At 42.6% G+C, this 24610-nt stretch overlaps 1 non-coding gene across 1 annotated transcript; it reads left to right on the forward strand.

Annotated features, from left to right (window-relative positions):
- Positions 1-185: 185 nt before the first annotated feature.
- On the forward strand, positions 186-257 carry TRNAQ-CUG (transfer RNA glutamine (anticodon CUG)). The gene has a single exon. It is a non-coding gene; the product is annotated as a tRNA-Gln (tRNA).
- The last annotated feature ends 24353 nt before the right edge of the window (positions 258-24610 follow it).

Here is a 24610-nt window from a genome sequence, read left to right on the forward strand (position 1 = left end):
AAGGATGAAACAGCCCTGGACTCCTCGCTGATTACACGGTTTGCAGCCGCTCACCACACTCTTAGTGTCCCCTCCCTCATTTTCCGCACCTCCTTACTTGAACGGGTCGATTTTGCTTCTTCACGGTGGGTTCGTGGATGGGGGAGGGGTAATTAGGGAGCCGAAGGCGCCCTTCCACATGTGGTGGTTCCATGGTGTAATGGTTAGCACTCTGGACTCTGAATCCAGCGATCCGAGTTCAAATCTCGGTGGAACCTGCACCATTTCATTTACATTTTTCTGACCAACACTTTTAATTCTTTTATTTATTCACCAAGTGATAATTGTTATGACAAATATATATATATATATATATATATATATATACACATATATATGTGAAGGGAGTTTCATAAAATTTAACCCTTTGCCTACAAAGATCTCACAAATGTACCCCTTCAATCCTGTACTTTCTGTCACCTGGGTGCCTCCTAAACACCCTATTCACTTCTCCCTTTTTTAAACCTGGGCCCTTTTCCTCAAACCTTAATTGAAAAGCTTGGATTAATTTGATTCCTTTTTCTAGAATTTTCAACCTCCCAACTTTATTCAAGAGCGGGCTCTTTTTACTCACTTTCCTCCAAAGTCTCTCAAACTATTTTCAGATGTCATTCAGAGAATTTCACCCACCCTCCTTATCAAGATTCATCAAGAACTTCTTGATCCACATCCTCTAAGCCAGCAATTTTTGACCTGTGTGCCACAGCAAACTGGTGTGCTGCAAGAATTTTTTAAATGTGCAGTAACTGACTATAGTTGGGGGCACTGACCTCTTTTCCCTTAGATTGTCAAATTTTAAAATGACAACAGCCAACGCAACAATAGCCATCTGATTTGAATGAATCAAAATTATACCTAATATTTTTTGTCAGATTGGCAAAAAATATAATACAGTTTTGGGCATGCTGTAGAATTTTAGTAATTTGTGTATGCCATGAAATGAAAAAAGTTGAAAATCACTGCTCTAAGTTAAACTCATTTACATAATTAAATAATTTGACACAGAGCAAAGATGGCAATTTCCATTTCAGCAGAAATGTGGATACTAAAGCAATTTGCCAAAGATCATGCAGCAGGGCCTCTCTATATTTACAGTTATTATTCCAAAAACTTTTCCCATTTATTGCCAAATCCCCCCCCCCCCCCCCCCCACCGCCCATATCACCTATATGCAAACCCTCAATTTAGACTTTTGAGCAAAGGTGATGGCTAATAAGCAGAATGATGGCTCCCCAAAAATGTTCTCTTCCCAGTTCCTGGGAACTGGGGGCAAATCAAAGGGGAATTAAGGTTGCAAATAAACTGATTGTTTTGTAATCCTCACTGGATGATATGTTTAGAGAGAGGAAGGGAGGGAAAGAGAGGGAAAGAGAAACATGGATTGGTTGCCTCACATACACGCCCTGACCTGGGATTGAACCTGCAACCTAGATACATGCCTTGACCAGAAATTGAACCTGAAAACTTTATGATGCACTTTATGCTCCAACCAGCTGAGCCACCTGGCCAGGGCAAATCAACTGATTTTAAAATAGTGAGATTACCCTGATTCTCCAGTTGGGCCTGATATCGTCACAAGGGTCCTTAAAAGTGGAAAATGAAGTCAGAGGAGGTCGTGATGTGGTGTGAGAAGGCCTTATAAAAAGTAATAAACAGAGCCACTTCAAAATGGAGTTGTAGCTGGCATCCCAGAGGAACTACCTAGCATGCGTTACTCCTCAAACCTTTGGGATGTTGAAACTGGTCAAAATAACCTTTGGATTGGGCCTAAAGCAGCACTGTATTCCAAACAACTGTTTGCAAAGCTAACAGGAAAGCAGAAATGAACACTGGAGTGAAAATTAAAGATATTCTTTAGAATTAGCATCACTATGTTAGTAATCATGCACCTATAGAAAATTCCTTCCTTCTATTCAAATAATCATTCCCCTTCCCTTTCTCATAAATATCTCTTGCCTTCATCTCCTAATCAAAACCCTATTTGGGTTTCTTTCTGAATCGGTCCTTCCCTAATAGCTGTTCTTTTGGATCTCAAATAAAGGCTTATTTCCTCACACTTTGGCCTCTTAAAAAAAAATGCGTATTTTTTTAAGGAAGAAAGAAGAAAAAGAAAGAAAGAAAGAAAGAAAGAAAGAAAGAAAGAAAGAAAGAAAGAAAGAAAGAAAGAAAGAAAGAAAGAAAGAAAGAAAAAAGAAAGGGAAAGGAAAGAAAGGGAAAGGAAAGAAAGGGAAAGGAAGGGAAAGGAAAGGAAGGGAAAGGAAAGGAAGGGAAAGGAAAGAAAGGGAAAGGAAAGAAAGGGAAAGGAAAGAAAGGGAAAGGGGAAGGGGAAGGGGAAGGGGAAGGGGAAGGGGAAGGGGAAGGGGAAGGGAAGGCAAGGCAAGGCAAGGCAAGGCAAGGCAAGGCAAGGCAAGGCAAGGCAAGGCAAGGCAAGGCAAGGCAAGGCAAGGCAGGGCAGGGCAGGGCAGGGCAGGGCAGGGCAGGGCAGGGCAGGGCAGGGCAGGGCAGGGCAGGGCAGGGCAGGGCAGGGCAGGGCAGGGCAGGGCAGGGCAGGGCAGGGCAGGGCAGGGCAGGGCAGGGCAGGGCAGGGCAGGGCAGGGCAGGGCAGGGCAGGGCAGGGCAGGGCAGGGCAGGGCAGGGCAGGGCAGGGCAGGGCAGGGCAGGGCAGGGCAGGGCAGGGCAGGGCAGGGCAGGGCAGGGCAGGGCAGGGCAGGGCAGGGCAGGGCAGGGCAGGGCAGGGCAGGGCAGGGCAGGGCAGGGCAGGGCAGGGCAGGGCAGGGCAGGGCAGGGCAGGGCAGGGCAGGGCAGGGCAGGGCAGGGCAGGGCAGGGCAGGGCAGGGCAGGGCAGGGCAGGGCAGGGCAGGGCAGGGCAGGGCAGGGCAGGGCAGGGCAGGGCAGGGCAGGGCAGGGCAGGGCAGGGCAGGGCAGGGCAGGGCAGGGCAGGGCAGGGCAGGGCAGGGCAGGGCAGGGCAGGGCAGGGCAGGGCAGGGCAGGGCAGGGCAGGGCAGGGCAGGGCAGGGCAGGGCAGGGCAGGGCAGGGCAGGGCAGGGCAGGGCAGGGCAGGGCAGGGCAGGGCAGGGCAGGGCAGGGCAGGGCAGGGCAGGGCAGGGCAGGGCAGGGCAGGGCAGGGCAGGGCAGGGCAGGGCAGGGCAGGGCAGGGCAGGGCAGGGCAGGGCAGGGCAGGGCAGGGCAGGGCAGGGCAGGGCAGGGCAGGGCAAGGCAAGGCAAGGCAAGGCAAGGCAAGGCAAGGCAAGGCAAGAAAAGAAAAGAAAAGAAAAGAAAAGAAAAGAAAAGAAAAGAAAAAGGAAGGAAGAAAAGAAAAGGAAGAAAGACAGACCCCACTGGTGTGGCTCAGTGGTTGAACATGGACCTATGAACCAGGAGATCATGATTTGACTCCCATGCATGGTCAGGGCACATGCCCAGGTTGCTGCTCAATTCCCCTGGGCGTGCAGGAGGCAGCCAGTCAATGATTCTCATCATTGATGTTTCTTTTTTAAAAAAATATATTTTTATTGATTTCAAAGAGGAAGGAGATTTCAGAAAGGAAGGGAGAGGGAGAGAGAGAAACATCAATGATGAGAGAGAATCATTTATCAGCTGCCTCCTGTACTGGGGATCGAGCCCACAACTCAGGCATGTGTCCTTGACAGGAATCAAACCCCGGACCCTCAAGTTTGCAGGCCATTGCTTTATTCACTGAGCCAAACCGGCTAGGGCTCATCATTGATGTTTCTATCTCTCTCTCCCTCTCCCTTCCTTTCTGAAATGAATATATATACATATACATATGTGTGTGTGTGTGTGTGTGTGCGTATATATATATATATATATATATATATATTAGTTAATCCTCACCTGAGGATATTTGTCCATTGATTTTTTTTTTAGAGAGAGTGGAAAGGAGTGGGAGAGACAAAGAAGAAGAAACATCGATGTGAGAGTGCCATACCAATTGGTTGCCTCTAGCATGGGCCCCCACCAGGGCCAGGGATTAAGCTTGCAACCTAGGTGCATGTCCTTGACTAGAATTGAACCCAGGACCCTTCACTCTGCAGGCCGATGCTCTATCCATTAAGCCAACCTGGCTAGGGCAATAAAAATATATTTTAGAAAATAAAAAAATAAAAATGGATCATATATTTATTTAATAAAATAAAGAAACAATGGGCCGAAATGGAGTCAGTTTTGCTAAGCCATGTCACCAAACAAAAACTTACTACCCTAATTGCAGTTTCTGCCTCTCCCAGAAGTAGAATTTTAAATCAGTGAGTCTGGAATCTCCTGATCATCAATGCCAGAGAGGTAGGTGATCTACATGATAGAACCCCTTTCATTTCCTTTGCCCAAAAGAATGTGGCCTGACCTAAAAATAATCATATATATAGGTATGTTTGTATTTATTTCAGAGAGGAAGGGAGAGGCAGAGAGAGGTAGAAACATCAATGATGAGAGAGAATCATTGATCAACTGTCTCCTGCAAGCTCTCTACTGGGAACCAAGCCCAAAAGAAACCCAGGCATGTGCCCTGACCGAGAATCGAAACTTCCTGGTTCATAGGTCAACACTCAAAACACTGAGCCACACGGGCTGGACAAAATAATCCTTTCTTTGCTTTTGCTGATAATATCCCTTCTGCCTATAAAAATCTTTTAGTTTGAACAACCCCTTAAAGCTCCTTTCTAGTTGCTAGATGAGATGCTGCCTGATTCATGAATTGCTTAATATAAAACCAATTAGATCTTGAAATTGAATTTTGTCCTTTAACAGCCTCAACTAGCACTTGTGGCTTTGAAGATGGAGGAAGGGGGCCAGGAGCCTGGGAATGCAAAGGCTTCTAGAAGAAGGGAAAGGCAAGGAAATGGATTTTTCCCTAAGGTCCCCAGAAGGAACACCACCCTTAATTTTAGCTCAGTGAGATCCACATCACCAAGTGTGTGGTCATTTGTTACAGCAGCATTAGACAACTAATACAGCACCATTTTCAATGCTTTCTGCGACAGTGTAAAGCAATAGAAGGTTTGTCTAAGGCCTAGATTCTTCCTTGCTCGAGGGTGAATATTATCCACATTGGAAAAGAAGCACAATATTATTCAAGCAGTTAAATATTTGCACTACACAGTCCTAGCACTACTCAGGTAGGTACACAACATGGGCCCAAGAAAAGAAGAATATCAATAACTAGACAGTTCTGAAGGAGTAAATAATGAAAGTTCTGGTGATAAGTTCCACAGGTCAGAGAGACAAAGAATTAGAAAGAACTCCCTAGAGGAGAAGGAGAAGGAGGAGGAGGAGGAACTAGCATTGACCCCTGAAGGAAGAAGCAAGGAAGGAAACTCATTTTAGGAAATTAGATGATAAGAACATGTTGAGCAAGGCCAATAATGCCGGAAGAATAATTATGAACTTTTCCCCTTAAGTCATTGTTTCTCAATGTATGTTCTTGTTATCGGAGAAATTCGGGTGTTCTCTTCCCTACTGGGTGCTAGGGGTAGGATCCTTACTATATCTCAAGAAAAATAATTTTCTGAGACTTGCATGGGAGGACAAGTGATTTTTATTTGTGTGGAATTACATCCCTGGGTTTCCAATGTCCCGTTCCAGTCATAGAAGAAGTGTAGCTGGGATTTCAGTAAAACTAAAAGCAAGGCCAGTGTCCAGACTTTCCAGTCCATGTTGCAGCTGGGTCCAGTTCAGCATCAGGCTAGTTATAGTCCATTAGTCCATTGTGTCCATTTTAGCTCAGTGAGACCCACATCACCAAGTTTGTGGTCATTTGTTACAGCAGCAATAGACAAGAAATGGACCATGTGGGTATCTGCAGGAGAGCTCACCCTGACCAATAAGAGTCCTAAGTACATAAGGGGAACCAAGAGAAACCAAAAGGCAGAAGAGAGGGAGCTTCTTTGTTCAGGGAATTAAGTACCCCAATTTTACCCACTCTTGCCGTGGCCGTACCCATTCTGGCCAATGATCTGTTCCCTGGTGTAACTGATAAGTAAGTACCTTCCCTGTGTCCCCCCAACTTTACTGGACATGAGTCTACTCCTCCCTGTCTAGTCCCTTCCCCCAGCAATCTGTTGGCTGAGCGTACAGCTTTAGCTTCCTGGTGAAGCTGTCCAAATGACAAGCCTATATTTGACCTTCCCTTTGCTCCTTTCCTGCTATTAATAACTAGTTAATTACAATGGTATCATTCTGAGAATGTCATAGAGTTCCTCAAAAGAAAGATTGCATTGTCAAAATAAATTGAGAACTACACACCTTCTCTCCCCACCCTCTTAGAAATTCCCTTATGCATTACTGTCTACAGCCAGCCAGTAGTATGTGGGTTCTTGCAGGAAAGACGTCACAAAACGAGATCAAGTGATTTTTAGAGGACGTTTATTAAAGCTGGAGACAATGAAACAAGGAAGAGCCTAGAATAGAAGAAGCAACAGGGACTAGGTGAGGGAATGAGCCTAGGCTGGGCTGCTTTGGCTCACTAAGAAGTCAGAAAAGCCCGGCTGGTTTGCTCAGTTGGTTGAGCATTGTTCCATGCACCAAGAGGTCCCTGGTTTGATGTGGTTGGATTCCCAGTCAGGGCACATGCCCAGGTTTTGGGTTTGATCCCTGGTAGAGGGTGTGCAGGAGGCAGCCGATCGATGTTTCTATCTCTCCCTCTCCCTTCCTCTCTCTCTAAAATGAAAATATATTTTTAAAAAATAAAATAAAAACATATTTTTAAGTCAGAAAAAAGGGGGCCTTAGGGACAAGGTCAGGAGGTTAGCCCAAGAGGAGTTGCTGCTGCCCATTGCTCCCTGATTGCTAGCTTTTGGGGGTCCTTTAGTGTTTAAGGGATGCATGCCTGTGGGGGAAGGAAAGGAGGAAGGGAAAAGTGAGGGAGTGCTCCTAGGAGGGAGACTAGGTGCTGGAACTTTTGTTTTTTTCAAGGGTTTTAAAGGCTGGGAGTTTAAGAGAGGTCTTAAGGGAGGATTTCAATAGAATATTCATAAGTTTTATGCAAATGTGCCCAAATGACACTCTTAAGCGTTCTTGGTTCAGGGAAGATAGGATTTTGCAATTTACTAACTAAATGGCTATAAACTGCTTGGACCTTTAACTATCTATCTTAGTTTCCTTATTCCGCTTGTCCTGGCTTACTATCCTGTCTCATGGGACGAAAAAGGGGCCACATACTAAACCTGACAAGCACAGGGGCGGCATGCATGGGAAGCCTTACAAACTCAAGAGACCTAAAGTAACCACATAGGATGGTCTGAAATTAAAACTTCCTAGCTAAAAGTAAGTCATGGCAAGTAGCCATGTCCTAGGCTGGTATCTACTTTGACAAAGGTCAATCTTTACCTTAGCTGAGTATGTCTATTATCTTTTGGTATATCTCTGATAACATACTTTTGGAATGTCAGGGTAATCTTTTTCCAGACCCCTTAGGGCAAAACAGGTGCAGGAGACCAGAGAATCCCTCATTGTTATCTCGTTCTCCCACATACCATCTCTATGTGCTATAAATGTTCATTGTTAACTATCCCATGCCTAACAATGTAAAAGAAGTATCCCTTTTACTTTTTATCCAATCTCAGAGATTTCCACACTATGCTTTCTCCTTCCTCCCTAACCTATCACCAATGGATTTCATGTAGTCCCCTTACAGCTTCTCCTCTGATTCTAATGTATAAAATAAGGTGCAAAACAGCTATTTTCTGTAGCATTTTCTCAATCCATTGAGATTTTGTTTCCTGGCAGTTGTTGTCAGTTTGACTCAAATAAACTCATAAAAATTCTTACAGCCATGGCCAGGAGGCTCAGTTGAAATTCTTACAGCCCTGGCCGGTGGCTCAATTGGTTGTAGCATCATCCAGTACACTAAGAGGTTTCAGGTTCAATTCCTGGTCAGGGTGCATATGGGAGGCAAACAGTTGATGTTTCTCTCTCACATCATTTCTTGCTGTCTTTCCCTTCCTCTCTCTCTCTAAAATGAATAAACATATCCTCAGGTGAGGATAAAAAATATTCTTACAGATTTGTACCTATTTTACCTTGACACTTAGCATATTGCCACTTTAAAGACCAGCTCTTCCACTTTGAAGAAATCTTTTTTTAACTGTGTTGAAACAGCATTTACCAGATTCACCAGACCACAAAACTCTTTTTCCATCGAACACCCAATAGCATGCTTCTAAACACTTTGGGGAGCCATCAAACATTTGTGGAATGAGGGGTGATTGAAGTAAACCTGGTCTTAAGGAAAGTAAGCTGGGATAATAATCGGCTTCAGGACAATGGCTAGTGCCTTCTGCCAGACAACTCTCAGTGTCTTCTGTAGCCCTGATTGGAGTCCTTAATTCCTCATAAAAGACTAAGAGCATCAGAAAACAGGGCTGGAGTATCTGGAAACCTTCACTTTAATGACTGCATGAAAAGCTGTGCCAGCAGCAGCTGCCATGACCATGTCCGTGGGACAGTCTCTGCCCATGACCACCCAAGGAGCATCTACTGTCACCACCATGTGACCCACCACCAAGCCCACTGCTGCAGCCACAGGTCCCACTTGACTCAACACCTAGATCCTTCAGTAAGAGCAAAAATGGGGAGACAGAAGAACAACCCCCAAAGGAAAAAAAGGAAAAATCACCAGAAAAGGAACTAAATGAAACGGAGGTGTGCAATATGTCAGAAAAAGAACTCAAAATAAGGGTCATACAGTTCATAAACAGATGGGTGAGAAAATCAACACCATATGCAAGAATCAAGAGGAAATAAGGAGTGAAATAGCTACAATAAAAAACACTATGTAAGCTTTCTACATATAATGAGCAACATAAAGTGATGAACAAAAGTAGAACCAGAGTCATAGAAGCATTGAATAGACTGTCCAACCTATGCGGGAAGGCAGAGGGTGAGGAGGTAAGAGATCAGCCAAAGGACTTGTATGCATGCATATGAGCATAACCAATGAACACAGATAGTGAGGTGGTGAGGGGGGAAAGGAGACTTATGTAATACCTTAAACAATAAAGAATTTAAATTTTAAAAACAGATTTAAAAAAAAAGGAAAAGTAAGCTGGAAAAGCCAAATAGACTGCTGAGCCACATTGGCCAGGGGAAAATACTTTTTTAAAGACATGAAATAAGTAGCCAAAAGAGGGAAACAATACAAGTTCCATCAACAGATGAATAGAAACAAAATGTGGTATATACATACAATGGAATATCAGTCAGCCTTAAAAAGGAATGAAATTCTGATACATGCTACCAAATGGGTGAACCTGGAAAATGTTCTGTTAAGTGAAATAAGCCTGGCACAAAAGGACAAATACTGTATGATTCCACTTATATGAGGTACCTAGAATGAGTAAATTCTTAGAGACAGAAAGTACAAAGGAATGGAGAGCTATTGTTTAATGGGTACAGACTTTCCATTTGGAATGATTTAAAAATTCTGCAAATGGATAGTAGTGATGGTTGCACATCATGAATATATTTTATGCCACTGAACCACTTAAAATGGTTTACTTTATATTATGTATTCTTTTTATTTAAAAATATTTTTTATTGATTTCAGAAAGAGGAAGAAGAGGGGAAGAGAGATAGAAAATCTATTGGCTGCCTCCTGTACACTCACAACTCGTAACCCAGGCATGTGTCCTAACCAGGAATCAAACCAGTGACCTCCTGGTGCATAGGACGATGCTCAACCAACTAAGCCACACTGGCCAGGCTATTATGTATATCTTAATGCACGCACAAAATTAAAAGAAACTGGATCTCAATTGTTTTTTTAAAGTGGATAAAGACAGGAAACAGCCCTGGACGGTGTTTCTAAATTGTTAGAGCATCAGCCCTCGCACTAAAGGGTCTTGGGTATGATTCCCAGTCAAGGGCACACACCTGGGTTGCAGGTTCCATCCCCACCCTAGTCACCTAATCAGGGCTCCTATGGGAGGCAACCAATCTGTGTCTCTCTTCTCTCTCTCCTCTCTCTCTCTCTCTCTTCCTCCCTTCACCCTCCCTTCTACTCTCCCTAAAAATCAATGGAAAAAATATCCTTGGGTGAGGATTAACAAAAAACAAAACAAAACCAACAAAACAAAACAGGAAACAGAAGGTCAGGAAAAAGGGTAGATAGTGGCACAAGACTGTCTTCCCAGGATTCCTGTCATTCTGGGCGATTTGCCTATTTCCCGACAGCCTCCCAGAATTTCTGCAGGCTGGCTCACTTTCTAGACCAAAGTTAACTTGTTCATTTTTATCCACACCCCAGAAATGACACCCCCTATGGCCTCTGAAATTCCACCATTACGAAGTTATTTCTTTGGATAACGATGATTACCAGCTCCCTTCTTTCCCCACACTCCTACCCTGTACCCCTAGATGTGGTTGTGTGTTTACCACTGCCTCCTATAGGAGTAAATTGGCTTTGGCATTATGGGACCACATCAAGTCTTTGTAATTTCCCATGTGCATGCTTACTTAAAAGAGAAGGAATACCAAGCAGACCGTGATTTTTGTTTCTGAGTTGTTTATTTGGGGAGAAAATAGATGTTTTAATAATTAAAAAATAAAAATACAACAATACTAAATTGGTTAGGTGAGTAAAAAGAAAATAAAGGTGATACTTTTACATAAACTATTTTTAAAACATATTTTTATTGATTTCAGAGAGGAAGGGAGAGAAAGAGAGAGATAGAAACATCAATGATGAAAGCGAATCATTGATTGGCTGCCTCCTGCACACCCCCTACTGGAAATAGACTTGGGCATGTACCCTTGTCCAAAATCGAACCTGGGACCCTTCGGTCCACAGGCTGATGCTCTATCCACTGAGCCAAACCAGCTAGGGCAACGTGATACTTTTAGATGTAGAGCCAAAGCTTAGAATAGACAAATAATTACTGTATGACCCAGTCAATCCATACGTAGGTGTTTGTCTGAAAGACATGAAAGCATATATTCATACAAAAACCTGCATATGAGTGTTTATAGATGAATTATTTGTAATAGCAAAAAAACTGGAAATAGCTCAAATGTCCATCAGCAGGTGTATGGATAAGCAAATTTTTGATATATCCACAAAATGGAATACTACTCAGCAATAAAAAGTGGATGAATCTCAAAATAATCATGCTAAATGAACACTACCAGGGGGAAAAAAAGAATACATATTGTTTGAATTAACTTGTATAAAATTATACAAAATACAAACAGAAATACAGTGACAGGAAGCAGATCAGCTGTCTAGAAACAAAATGGAAAAGGGAGAGAGGAATTAAAAGGTATGAGGCCCTGGCAGGGTGGCTCAGTTGGTTGTCACATCATCCTATACACCAAAAGGTTGTAGGTTCAATTCCTATTCAGGGCACATACCTACATACCTACAGGGCACATTCATATTCAGGGGCTCGTACAGGAGACAACCGATCAATGTTTCTCTCTCTCCCTCTCTCTTTTTCCCTTCCCCCCACTCTCTCTAAAAAAAAAAAAAGTTATACCTTTTATTTATTTTTCTTATCTTATTGCATTAGGCCTTGCAGGAAAACATTTAACAATAGAAGTCATATTTGACATATTTGTCATATTTCCTATTTTAAAAATAAGTGTTATCCTATATAATAAAAGCCTAATATGCCAAGTGTCTGGTTGTCTGGTCATCCATTCAACCAATCAAACCGAATATGCTACTGATATGCTAAAGCTGCTTAATCACTCACTATGATGTGCACTGACCACCAGGGGGCAGATACTCTGGTAGGTTAGCTTGCTGCTGGGGTCTGGCCGATCAGGACTGAACGAGATGGGCCAAACATGCCCTGGAGCCCTCCTGCGGTCCCTCCCCGCTGGACAACATCCCACATCCCTTCCCGGCTCTGATTGTGCACTGGTGGGGTCCCTCAGCCTGGCCTGTACCCTCTTGCAATCCTTTTGGTGTATAGGATGATGTGACAACCAACTGAGCCACCCTGCCAGGGCCTCATACCTTTTAATTCCTCTCTCCCTTTTCCATTTTGTTTCTAGACAGCTGATCTGCTTCCTGTCACTGTAGTTCTCTTTGTATTTTGTATAATTTTATTGCAAGGAGATGTTGGAGAGCCGGTTTCAGCCCAATCACGCAGGCCAGGCTGAGGGACTCCACTGGTGCACAAATTTGTGCACCGGGCCTCTAGTTGAGAAATAAGGTATGTACCATAAAAATCTACGCATTAATGTGTACACTCAGAAAACTAAGGTGGATCCTAAAGGCACTAACAGTTGGAGGCTGTTTGCTAACTACAGTTCTTACAGATGACTGAGCATTGCACTTTTTGCTATATTTTTCTTGTAATCTCTTATGTATATGGTATCTCACAAAGTTTAGAATAGCCTTCTCTTTTTTAAATAATACTGTGAATCCCCAAAGTGCCTATCACAGCGTCTTGCCCAGGACCTCATTAAGTATGTATAGAATAATAATAATTGATAAGTACCTACCCATTAATTTCAGGATCTTTAGATAATTCTAGGCAGGAAAGCATATGATACAGTCCTTACCTGTGGAAAATTCTAACAACTGGTTCTTGGAAGTACTGATTTCTAGTGTTTGCTGATTTAAAAGGTGTAAATATCCCCACCATGGTCAAGTTCAATACACATGTGATGTTAACCAGGATGCAAAATTCCTGAAAATTTAACAATCAGTCCTTTCAATCTGATACAAGCCAGCTTCAGCATATTGCTGTTCCTTATCTTCAAAGAAGTTGTGCCCGTGTGTGTGTGTGTGTGTGTGTGTGTGTTTTCTTTCCTTTGGATTTTCATTTATTGAAAAAAATTAGAATAATATTAAGTGCAATTAAAAAATAATTCATGCCAGAACCGGTTTGGCTCAGTGGATAGAGCATCAGCCTGTGGACTCAAGGGTCCCAGGTTCGATTCCGGTCGAGGGCATGTACCTTGGTTGCGGACACATCCCCAGTGGAGGGCATGCAGGAGGCAGCTGATCAATGTTTCTCTCTCATTGATGTTTCTGGCTCTCTGTCCCTCTCCCTTCCTCTCTGTAAAAAATCAATAAAATGTATTTTAAAAAAAATAAAAATAAAAAAATAATTCACCCATAGTTCAACTACTCTAACAGCTATCAAAACTCTTCATTTTTGTGTTCTCTTCCCCAGTCTTTGCTTTATGCATACACATTTTAACTAGTCATAATCATACAATTTTAAAAAACATATAAATTTTAAAACATATACAAAATATCTATATATACAAAAGCGTAATATGCAAATCAACCAGATGGCAAAACGACCAGTCACTATGATGCGCACTGACCACCAGGGGGCAGACACTCAATGCAGGAGCTGCCCCAGCCCACAGGCATCACCTAATTGGGGCCTGCCAGCCAACCTCCTGGTCCTTCCCCCAGGCAAACTCCGATCACCCAATGGGGAATGAGGAACTGGGGATGGGTGGCAGTGGACACAGGTGGTGCCATGCCAAGGCCCCTGCCCTGCTGGTTGCCCCACCCAGAGGGCAACTGGTAGTGGGGGGCAGGGCCAGCGAGTGGCGGGAACGGCCAACCTCTTGGTCTCTTCCCCCTACCCTGCCGGCAGGCTCCTATCGCCTGATAGGGAACGGGGAACTGGGGATGGGTGGTGGCAGGGGGTGGGGCCAGCTGCCAGCAGCCAGGGAAGATGGCCCTGATTGCAGGCCAGCCCTAGGGACAGTACCCATGCATGAATTTCGTGTGCTGGGCCTCTGGTACAGAATAAAGTAATGAACCTGATATACCATAACCCAGCCCTTCAAAACATTTACCTGTGGCCAACCCTGTCCCATCTACATCACCAGCTTCTTGCCCCTTACCCACATTTTTTGAAACAAATCCCAGACATTATGTCCTCCCATCTGTAAATATTTCAGTAGTAATCATTCAATGTTTCATTCTGCTTTTTTCACTTGTAGCCTAAGGAAGACAAAGACATAAATAATTCAACTAAAAAGATTTAAGTATTATGATATTGGCAGTGAGGACTGATTGGGAGGAACAAGGGAGGAGTGTCTATAAGCTACAGCATCTACCCAGCCAGGGTGGCTCAATGGTTGAGGTTTGACCTATGAACCAGGAGGTCAAGATTTGATTCTTGGTCAGGGCAATTCCCGGACCGGCTGGGAATTGAACCTGCAACCCAGGTGTATGCCTTTGACTGGGAATTGAACCCACGACCCTTCGATGCTCAGGCCAACACTCTAACCAAAGACCAACACTGTAACCCAAGGGTGGGCAAACTTTTTGACTCGAGGGCCACAATGGGTTCTTAAACTGGACCGGAGGGCCGGAACAAAAGCATGGATGGAGTGTTTGTGTGAACTAATATAAATTCAAAGTAAACATCATTACATAAAAGGGTACGGTCTTTTTTTTTTTTTTAGTTTTATTCATTTCAAACGGGCCGGATCCGGCCCGCAGGCCGTAGTTTGCCCACGGCTGCTCTAAGCAAAGACCAACACTCTAACCAAAGACCAACATTAGCTTTTGTTGTTGTTGTTAATCCTCACCCAAGGATATTTTTCTATTGGTTTTTAGAGAGAGTGGAAGGGATGGGGAGAGAGAGAGAGAGAGAGAGAGAGAGAAAAACACATTGATTGGTTGCCTTCCACATGTGCCCTGACCAAAGCCAGGAATGGAGCCTGCAACCGAGGTACATGCCCTTGACCGGAATTGAACCTGGGACCCTTCAGTCCATGGGCTAATGCTCTATCCACTGAGCCAAACTGGCTAGGGCTCCGATATTGGCTTTTTCAAAGGATTTTTCTATAAACTCCCTTGGACAGATTTTATTTATTTATTTTTGAGATAGAGTGGGAAAGAGAGAGAAAGAGAAACTGAGAGAGGTTTCTCCTGCACATGCCCCAACCGGAGATCGAACCCTCAACCTGGGTATGTGCCCTGACTAGGAACTGAATCTGCCACCTTTTAATGTAGGGAATGATGCCCCAACCCACTAAGCCACAGTGGCCAGGGCGGATGTATTTTTTTTAACTTACCATCTAATTATCCATTGGTCCAACATTCCTTGGAAGACAGATTACTTATCCCCTTCCCGCATTACGTTAATTTATGCTTCAGTGTCATGAATGGTATCACCCCCCTCTGCCCTTTAGAGAAGAGCAGTATAGAGGAGGCAACATGAAGCCCAGTCCAAAAAAAAGAAATTTGGCAAACAAGAAATCCTCATTATTCCCATGTTTACCATATATGGCATTTGACATTCTGGTAGAGTAACTCAAATTATGAACTGTAGGGCCAGAGACTGTCCTCATTAGTCTTATTTATTACTTTTAAATCTTTATTGTTGAAAGTTTTACATATGTCCTCCCTTTTCCCTATTGACCCCCTCTCATTCGTTTTATAACCCCTTAGACCCGTGGTCGGCAAGCCGCAGCTCGCGAGCCACATGCGGCTCTTTGGCCCCTTCCGTGTGGCTCTTCCACAAAATACCACATGCGGGCGCACATGTACAGTGCGATTGAAACTTTGTGGTCCATGCGCAGAAGTCGGTATTTTGTGGAAGAGCCGGTATTTTGTGGAAGAGCCACACTGAAGGGGCCAAAGAGCTGCATGTGGCTGGCGAGCCGCGATTTGCCGAGCCACAGTTTGCCGACCACTGCCTTAGACTATTAATTACAATTCTGGTCCAATACACTATCTCTTACCCCGGCTCTACCCTGCAAGGTAGATTTTATTGTACTAAATTGCGGGTGAGAAAACCAAGGCTCAGAGATACTTACTCAAGATCATATACTTCAATGTGGTGGAGCCAGCATCAATTGGGGTTATTTGGTTGCAAACAAAATAAATTGGCTAAGTTCATCAAAATAAAGGTGGGCATTAATTAGAAGTATATTGAACAGCTCACAGAATGAATATGAATCTGGAGAAAACAGGGCTGGAACCAGGACATCAAGGATGACTCCATCCTGCAATGTGAAAATGTGAAGCTTTTTTTCATCCTTCTTTCATTTTGTTCAAAATTCAAAAGTTCATGAAAAGAGACTTCAGTTGATCTTTAACTTCAGAAGGAGGGCAGGGCATATCATTTACTATCCCATAAAGAAGGCCCATGCTGTGAAAGAAATAATTGCTCAGAAGGAATTCAGCGAGCAGTTTTGAAGGGTGAAATGGATGCTGGGAAGTAAAGAAAACAATTTTCTATGGTGACACCTTAAATGCACTGTACGAATCTCCTTTCAAGGAAGGACCCGTTGCCCCAGCTGTGGTAGTGTTGCTTGGAGACAGCTTTCAGCTATCAGCTTTCCAGGAATTGCAGAGCCACCTCATCCATAGTTATATCCTTCCCAGGGCAGCCCATATCATTGAAGTTGGGGCGTTAAGTTTACTGTTGGGACAACTCTCTAGGGACATTTTCGCTCCAGAGCTCCCTCTGGGGCTGATTGAGGCTGTATTTGAGCCTGCAGTACAACCCAACATTTCTCTGTACCCACTCCTTGCTCTCCACCTCTCCCTCCCATAGGTCTTGATGCCAATAACATCTTAAAAAATAAATGTCTTGAATGCTAAACTCAGTCTGTGTCTGCTTTCTGGAACACACCCTGTGACATCTCCACTCACCAATTCATATGTCCCCAAAGTCCCAACACCAAATATAATTATGCTTCATTATGACATATTTTTTCTATTGTGTGGCACCAAAAACAAACCAACTAGGTCAACTTGTCTCATTGAAGAAAGAAGGATCTGCCCTAATACTAGACAAAAAATGGTCTGGGTCGAACTTAATAAAAGACGGTGTGTCAGGGACATCTTGAGGCCTTCCTAAGGGATTTTCAAGGGTAATTTTGACTATATTCAACTTTCACCTTTTATGCTACCCTTAAAACCTCACCCATGTGAGATATACCCTTTACATTTGTGTGCATTGCAGTGGTACAGCATTAACTCATACCAAAAATTATGACATTGTAAAAAAAATGGTGGATGAAAGTACAAGGAAAAATGACAGAAGTTCTTATTAGAGTACTTTTGGGGTTCTCTCTTCATAGGACTCTGTAGCAGTGCTGTCCAATAGGAATATAATAGACATAAGTAATTTCAAAATTTCTAGTCACATTTTTTAAAAAGTAAAAAGAAACAGGCAAAATTAACATAATTCATTTAACACAACATATATACAAAATACTATCATTTCAACACATAATCTATATAATAATTATCATTACGTTTTACATTTTTTTCATACTCTATATCTTACATTTACAATGCATCTCAATTTGAACTGATCACATTTCAAGTGTCACTTATGGGTTAATGACTTCCTTATTGGATAGTGCAGGTCTCAAACATTTCTATCTATAAAAGCCTAAGTGACCATTTATGACCAAACGATCGGAACAACCTGTTGACCAGTCGCTATGATGCACACTGACCACCAGGGGGCAGACGCTCAACTCAGGATCTGCCCCTGGTAGTCAGTGCACTTCCACAGTCAACTCCTCCCCCCAGCTGGCCAACCTCCCTCGACCCCTTCCCCTGGGCCAGCCAACCTCCTGTGCCCCTCCCCCCCCCCCCCCCCCCCCCCCGTCGCCTGCCAACCTCCTGCAGCTCCTCCCCCCAGCTGCCGCCCCCCCCCCCCCCATCAGCCCAATCAGGGGGCTGGCTGGCCAACCTCCCATGGTCCCTCCCCCCGGCCGGCCAGCCCCCCTGATAGGCCTTGATCACCGGCCAGGCCTAGGGACCCCACCCGTGCACGAATTTGTGCACTGGGCCTCTAGTTATAACAGAGAAATCTCTCATTTCTCTGGAAAGTTTGGTCTAATTGGGTAACATTTGAGGGAAAGATGTGGAAATATAAGTAACTCTGTACCAAAACTTTGCCTGCCAGACCTAAGGAAGATTTCCATGCACTCTAGATCAGGGGTGGGCAACCCCTGACACGTGTGCCAAACATGGCACACCAGTAACTTTTGCTGGCATTCGAAACCCTCTCTTATAATCTTCCATTTACAATTTTTTTCTTAATACAGTGGGGCCTTGACTTACGAGTTTAATTTGATTTGAGACCGAGCTCGTTAAGGAGCTCATTAAGGAGCTTGTAACTCAAATTACTCTGTCAACTCAATGCAAAAAATCGGCCGAGAGACAGCTGGTATCTCAAAAAACTCGTTAGTCGGGACACTCGTAAGTCAAGGCCCCACTGTATCGACTTTTTTATTTTTCAGATAAATTCAGTCTAGGTGCATCTTAGATAAATAAATAACTTTACATAACAAGTTATCTTAAAAACCATAGACATGGATTGATGAGAGCGGGGAAGAGCAATTTCTATGCCTCTGCCTTAACTCTCCCTGCCTTCCTAGATCCGACCAGTGTTTTGGTTTCATCCACATATGCTTGTGAATCTTTGTTCTCAGTGATGAATTTTGTTAAGTCTCGTAATAGGAGTAGCCTGACGGATGAAAGTAGTAGCTCATGCATATCTCTGAAGGTCACAAAATATAAACCTGATGTAAAATCTCTGTCATCAGTGATGCAGCAGCAAAAGTCCCACTGATAATGTCAAATGGAGTCATAAAGTTTTCTGTCGGACCATCAGTGTACATGTATACATTAAAAAATAAATGTATTTTTCATCATCATATACTGTGTTTTTGTCGCTCGAATGAATTTTATTATTTCTTCAAGGTTCTTCACATACATACACCTTAAGAGATATCAAGTAGGAGCGAGACCAAGATGGCGGCGTAGGTAAACACCGGAGACCGCTGCCGCAAACAACCATTTCAAAAATACAACTAAAAGACTGAACGGACATCACCCAGAACCACAGGAAGGCTGGCTGAAGAGAGACTCTACAACTAGAAGGAAAGAGAACAGCAAATCGAGGCTCAGAGGCGGCGCAGTGTGGAAAATACAAAGGTACCGAGGTGTGCGCGCAAAGCGGGCTGGTGGCTGAGGGCGCGGTTGTCGTTTTCTGTCGGGAGTGAGTCTCAGACTCTGGGCTCCAGATCCGGGCGAGTCTCTAGGGACCCAGACTCAAACGGGAGAAGCGGGATTATCCGGCATCAGTTGGAACCTGAGGGCAACTTTCTCTCCGAGGTTTGCAGCGGCTGCCGGGGTTCTGAGAAGCAGAGCCTCTGGGAACGGGTCTGAGCGTGGCCATAACTGCTCCCTCCGCCCGCCCTGTTGATCCCGCCCCGTCCAAAGCCTGCGCACAGCCATTTGCCGATCGCCTCAGGCAAAGGCTGGATTAGCGCCTCCCCAGAAGGCAGACGTTTTCCATACAGCTGATTCCTATAGCCAGTCGGCCTGGAGGTCAAATCCCTCTAGTGTTAACTACAACAATTAAGGCTTGTCTAGAACAAGACTGCGCACAGAGACCACAAGGGGGTGCACCAAGAAAGCATAAAAGATGCGGAGACAAAGAAACATGACAGAAATGGAGGATATGGAGCTAAGAATCGCAATTTTGAGGGCTTGCCATAAATTTGTGCAGAGCCTCACGAAAACTAATGAGACCCTCGATGCTACGATAAAGAAATTAGAAAGTAAGCATACACGGACTGAAATAAAGAATATTATACCCAATAGCAGACCAGAGGAGTACAATAATCAAACCAAAGATTCGACAAAAAACACCCAATTGGAAAAGCAAAATGAAAAAAGAATCCGAAAGTGTGAAGATAGTGTAAGGAGCCTCTGGGACAGCTTTAAGCGGTCTAATATCAGAGTCATTGGAGTGCCAGAAGATGAGAGACAGCAAGATATTGAAAACCTATTTCAAGAAATAATGGCAGAAAACTTCCCCCACCTGGAGAAAGAAATGGACTTACAGGTCCAAGAAGCGCAGAGAACCCCAAACAAAAGGAATCCAAAGAGGACCACACCAAGACACATCATCATTAAAATGCCAAGAGCAAAAGACAAAGAGAAAATCTTAAAAGCAGCAAGAGAAAGAGGCTCAGTTACCTACAAGGGAATACCCATACGACTGTCAGCTGATTTCTCAACAGAAACTTTGCAGGCCAGAAGGGAATGGCAAGAAATATTCAAAGTGCTGAATACCAAGAACCTACAACCAAGATTACTTTATCCAGCAAAGCTATCATTCAGAATTGAAGGTCAGATAAAGAGCTTCACAGATAAGGAAAAGCTAAAGGAGTTCATCACCGCCAAACCAGTATTATATGAAATGCTGAAAGGTATCCTTTAAGAAGAGGAAGAAGAAGAAAAAGGTAAAGATACAAATTATGAACAACAAACATGCATCTATCAACAAATGAATCTAAGAATCAAGTGAATAAATAACCTGATGTACAGAATGAACTGGTGATTATAATAGAATCAGGGACATAGAAAGGGAATAGACTGACTATTCTTGGGGGAAAAAGGGGTGTGGGAGATGCGGGAAGTGACTGGACAAAAATCATGCACCTATGGATGAACACAGTGGGTGGGGAGTGAGGGTGGAGGGTGGGGTGGGAGCTGGAAGGAGGGGAGTTATGGGGGGGAAAAAAGAGGAACAAATGTAATAATCTGAACAATAAAGATTTAATAAAAAAAAAAAAAAAAAAGAGATATCAAGTAGGCATAACATGTTCTCAAAAAATTAGGGTTGGCATGCAGAAGAATTTTGAGTCAGAGATTTTGCTGGTTTTGGCACACACTCACAAAAAAGTTGCCCACCCCTGCCCTAGATTAAAAAGTGGGCAATGGTCTGCCGATTGGCAGAGTGGAAACCCAAACCCAGCCCTCAGCAGAGAGAGGCAACATCTCCTGGGGCAGAACATGAATCAATAGTTTCTAATTCCCCAACAAGCAGTGAATCATTAAAGTTTATTCAGGGAAAGGATAATTCACAGTGTTTTCTAATCAAGTCTGTAAATTACAGACAAGAAGTCTATTCTTCAAGTCTCAGTGCCTTTCATCCTGGAGGAGAAAACAGCAACAGCTAATAGAGAAGGCATGAAAAAATTCCCTTAGTATTGAACTGTTGACTTAATTTAAAACAACACACTCTACTTTTTACAACAAGGTAAATGAATGAAAGTAAGAGCTCAATTTTTACTGCTTCGAAACAAAATTGAAATATGGAACTGAAAACAGCTTTAAGGAAAATGAGACATTTTAAAACCTTGAAGACCATAAGTCCATTCTACTGATTCTGTGCCTATATAACGCTAGATGAAAGGCCTAATTTATTCACATACCACACACACACACACACACACACACACAATTTGGCATCAAATACAGAAATCTTGAACTAAAAATACAACATAAAAACTTTCCCATAATTAGTGAAACCTGCATGGTCTTGGCAGCAGCAAACTGTCAAACTGACCTATTTGAAAACACCTTCAAAATCCACAGCACACAACCCCATAGGAAACAACACTACTACAGATAAGCTCAAAGTCAAAAATTACAAATCACATAAGGAAATAAATCACTAAGAGGGAGATTAAAACAGGGAGAGGCAGAAACAACAAACGGGAAAAATGTACCTCCAAAATTCAAGATACTAGAACAATCTAAAGAGATTTAAAAATAACTTTAGAACATCCAAACCTGTAGAGAATTTTTATGAGTTTATTTGAGCCAAACTGATGAGATATGCTGGGAAGCAAGATCTCAAATGATCTCCTGGGAATTTCTTTTTTAAAAATATTTTTTTATTGATTTCAGAAAGGAAGGGAGAGGGAGAGAGAGATAGAAACATCAATGATGAGAGAGAATCATTGATTGGCTGCCTCCTGCTGGGGATCAAGCCAGAAACCTGGGTATGTGCCCTGACCAGGAATCCAACCGTGACCTCTTCATAGGTCGATACTCAACCACTGGGCCACACCGGCTGAGCTCCCCTGGAAATTTCTTGAGTAAGAGAATAGAAGAACTGATATTTTAGGTCACCAATTTTCAACCTTTTTTATCTCATGACCCAAATAAACTAATTACTAAAATTCTGTGACACACAAAAATATAATTTTTGCTGATCTGACTAAAGAAATAGGTATAATTTTGATTCATTCACACCAGACGGCTATTGTTGTGTTAGCTGCTGTCATTTTTTTTTATTTGACAATCTCAGGGAAAAGAAGTTAGTGCTCTTGACGAAACAGATAGTGACACTGCTCAAACTGCCCTGAGCCCAGGGTCCAGGTGGGCCTCTTCTCTTCATCCCTCCATCCAGTAAAAGAAAAAAAGAAATTTCCAGACATGAAAAGACTGAAAGTTTACTTTTTACAGGTTCTTGCTGAACGAGCTATTAAATGATATACTTAGGAAGAAAGAAACTGAACTCTGAAGGAAGGAATGGGTGCCAAAAGCAATTGTGAGCAGGGGAACTGGTAAACATATTGATAAACCTACAAATAGCTTTAAAAAAATAACTAGCGCCCTAGCTGGTTTGACTCAGTGGATAGAGTGTCGGCCTGCGAACTGAAAGGTCCCAGGTTCGATTCCAGTCAAGGGCACATGCCCGGGTTGTGGGCTTGGTCCCCAGTGGGGGGCTTGTAGGAGGTAGCCAGTCAATGATTCTCTCTCATCACTGATGTTTCTATCTCTCTCTCCCTCTTCCTTCCTATCTGAAATCAATAAAAATATATTTTAAAAAAATAACTAGCTAAAAATATATCAGTAATTAAAATAAAAAAGAAAATAGGCAAATATTCTGACTATGTGTGGAGTTGTAAAGTCACTCCATGGTGCCTAAAATGTTACAAATACATGAACATATAGTTTTTATTAATTCTTTATTTTAACAAAGTTATTTTCTACCAAATTGTGTGTTTTTTAACATGTCTTTAGACAAATCACTAGGTATCCACTATTTCCACCCCATCTCCAAAGACTTTTCATTATAAAGGAACAACAACAAAAATCAACAGTCTCATATCAAAAGATTAAATTTTAAATGTCATTCTGTATGCTATAAGGCACATTATCTATGTACAATCCAAATATTTTAGGAAAGGGGAAAAGAATTCCTTTCCACTTCCGGGCTAGACTTGTCTCTTATCTTAATTCCATCTAATACACAACGCAAATATCAGATGAGATATAATCTAAATCATAGCATTTGGCTTTTAAAATCTTTATTAGAGATATTGTAAGAACCCACAAGATAGGAATGATTTTCTGGAACCATTTTCTCCTATGGAATGTGATGTTCTCCATTTTTTTTTTTTAAAGTATATTGACTTTAGAGAGAGAGAGGGAGAGAGAGAGAGAGACATCAATTTGTTACTTCACTTATTTATGCATTCATTGGTTGATTCTTGTATGTGCCCAGACTGGGGATCAAACCCCCAACCTTGGTGTATCAGAACAATTCTCTAACCAATGGAGCTACCTGGACAGGGCTGATATTCTCTATTTCCTAAGAGTAACAGTAGAGATTTTTCTAATCAAAATTCAGAAAGATATGACTTGAAGAACATCTGTTTACTTCGCAACTTGAGATAGCAATACAAATATTTTAACTGATTATTTTAGGTGTTCACTTTTGAGATTACTAATTCAAAGGCCTACATTTTATTTTATTTTATTTTATTTTATTTTAAATATATTTTATTGATTTTTTTACAGAGAGGAAGGGAGAGGGATAGAGAGTTAGAAACATCGATGAGAGAGAAACATTGATCAGCTGCCTCCTGCACACCCCCTATTGGGGATGCGCCCGCAACCAAGGTACATGCCCTTGACCGGAATCGAACCTGGGACCCTTCAGTCAGCAGGCTGACAATCTATCCACTGAGCCAAACCGGCCAGGGCCAAAGGCCTACATTTTAAAATCATTTTTTATTTTTCAATTACGGTTGACACACATATTACATTAGTTTCAGGTGTACACCCCAGTGATTAGATATTATATAACTTACTAAGTGATAATCCCAATAAATCTCATTCCCATCTATCACCATAAATAGTTATTAGAATATTATTGACTATCCCTATGCTGTACTTTACATCCCCATGACTATTCTGTAACAACCAATTTGTACTTCTTAATCCCTTCACCTTTTTTGCCCATTCCCCCCAAGTTCCCTCTTGTCTGGCAACCTTCAAAATGTTCTCTGTATCTACGAGTCCATCTCTGTTCTGCTTGTTCATTTATTTTTTTTAAATTAAAAAATTTTTTTATTGATTTCAGTAAGGAAGGGAGAAGGTGAGAGAGATAGAAACATCAATGATGAGAGCGAATCATTGATTGGCTGCCTCCTGCATGCTCCCCACTCGGGATTAAGCCTGCAACCCAGGCATGTGCCCTTGATCGGAATTGAACCCAGGCCCTTCAGTCCACAGGATGACACTCTATCCACTGAGCCAAACCAGCTAGGGCTATTTTGTTTTTTAGATTCAATTGTTGATAGATATGTATTTATTGTCATTTTATTGTTCATCTTTTATCTTTTTTTTCTTATTTTTCTTAAAGAAGACCCTTTAACGTTTTTTTTAAAAAATGTTTTATTTATTTTAGAAAAGAATAGAGATAGAAACATCAATCGGCTGCTGGAATCAAACCAGTGATCTCTTGGTTCATGGGTTGATGCTCAACCATTGAGCCACACCAACTGGGCTGCT

This window comes from Myotis yumanensis, unplaced genomic scaffold, assembly GCF_028538775.1.
Source record: "Myotis yumanensis isolate MYYU_CA2020_CCGP unplaced genomic scaffold, mMyoYum1.0.hap1 SCAF_1, whole genome shotgun sequence".
Lineage (NCBI taxonomy): Eukaryota > Metazoa > Chordata > Mammalia > Chiroptera > Vespertilionidae > Myotis > Myotis yumanensis.